Source organism: Etheostoma spectabile, chromosome 10, assembly GCF_008692095.1.
Source record: "Etheostoma spectabile isolate EspeVRDwgs_2016 chromosome 10, UIUC_Espe_1.0, whole genome shotgun sequence".
Taxonomy (NCBI): Eukaryota; Metazoa; Chordata; class Actinopteri; order Perciformes; family Percidae; genus Etheostoma; species Etheostoma spectabile.
This window is the reverse complement of record NC_045742.1, coordinates 29,475,946-29,477,782: the sequence shown is the minus strand read 5'-3', so window position 1 is coordinate 29,477,782 and position 1,837 is coordinate 29,475,946.

Sequence of the window (1,837 nt, the reverse complement as noted above, 5' to 3'; positions counted from 1 at the left end):
TTGTACTCATGACAAGCTACTGTCCAACTCTCTGTTTCCCCTGACGGGGAGTCTGGCGGAGCTTTGAAAACCACCAGAAGCACGTTTATGGGCTTTTGAAAGAGTTACAAAAGTGAATTCATCCAGGGATTTTGGGGGCGTTCTGGGAGCTACAACAAAGTCAATTCATTTTGTTGCAGAAGGGATAAATCCTCATAATGTGATTAATGTGTCAATACAGGTTTTACAAAGGGTATAACTCATTTTCCATTGCACATTTTGCTTCATCAGTTGCTTCCCCCTGACTTTCAACACCTGCTCCGTCACTCACGGCACTCTGTAACGCCAGCTCTCCCGGGCTATCAGCCGAGCACGCTGGTGGTGTTCCACCCCTTCAAACATTAATGGAGTTTTGAGGTAGCAACAACAGAAGAAGTTTGGACTCATTTTATGTAGGCAAATGTGACCGCGGGAGTGTTTCTGCAGTCTGTTTATGCCACAAGCAGCCAATGGATTTGTTCCCAGATTGACAGCACTGTAACTGTTGCTGTAACAACATGCTCTGACTGTGTGTGGGAGTGACGTGTGCTAGTAAATGTGTGTGGCAGTTCACACTCACACTGATGATCATCAATCACTTTGGAAAAAAAAACTTACCAGGAACTCAGTTTTTTTTAACACATTTTCTTCTATCCTCTCTTCTTTTCACTCCTGTCTCTACACCAGGAAAGATAACCAGCTTCTCCTCCAACATTATCTTCCTGGCAGCTGCTGATAATCCCTAAATGTTTGCTTTGCATCATTGTGTGAATTCTGTGCTCAAGTTAAAACAGTTTAAACCCATTGTGGTCTATTGACTGAAATGTCATCTGCCTTTTTAACACTTTCTGTTTTCATTTGGTAAGTTAATTATGATTTTGCTTTCCTTAATCTCTTTTGAGGGTCTTAGAAACCTGTGTCTTTCTCTTTCGAAATAAAAAAAGAAGACATGCATCCTCCCCTACACGGATATAAACTGTGCCAGCTCATGTCCAGTAATGTCTACATAAATAAATGTATGTAGGTCATGTGTAGAGCACCCTGGAGCCTTTGTAGAACGAGACATTGTGAAGTCAGATAAAGGTATTTCAACACCCTTTGGCGCCCACTGAGAGATGAGCGGCAGGATGAAGGTAGGTGCTCAAGCTTTGTCTAAGACCTCCCTTCCACCAAGGCCTCCAGGGTTTTCAGATACACAACTTAGCACAAAGCAGGCCTTTTCTCAAATGGGTACGCCTGTCTGCATTAAATGGGTTGGGGCACAGTTTAGCTCCAATGGGCCATCAATGAGTTGCACACGGAGGCTGAAAATACCATTTACGTCATTGTCAGAAAATGTGTGTGGCTTGTTGGAAGTTCAAAAGTCTGAAGTTCAGAATGGCTTTCAAAAGCTTGACTTTGTCATGTCAGAGACACTCTTTTTTGGTATTTCGGCATCACCTTTCCGTGAACATTTCAAAGCTTTTTTTCAGGGTTATGGTTTTTTGCAACATATAAAGAATAGGCCAATGGAAGGCAAACGTGTTTATTCCTCGTAGCAGCGTTACTTCTTTCAGGAAGACCTCTAAAGCGTTCTCCTGTCTCTTTTTCCTAATCTGATCAGCTGATTTGGGAACCAATCAGAATTTGCCATGAATTGCATGAGCCATTACATCATTGCATCCCTGTTTAAAAAAAAATCTGTCCTCTGCAGCAATCAGTTAGCCTGGTCCTACCAGACTCTCGTACAATTAATTTGTTCATTTGAGTCTGGCCACTCTCCATTGGCAAGTGTTAACTCCCTTGATGGCGGGAACTCTGTTGAAGTTTAAAACTATTG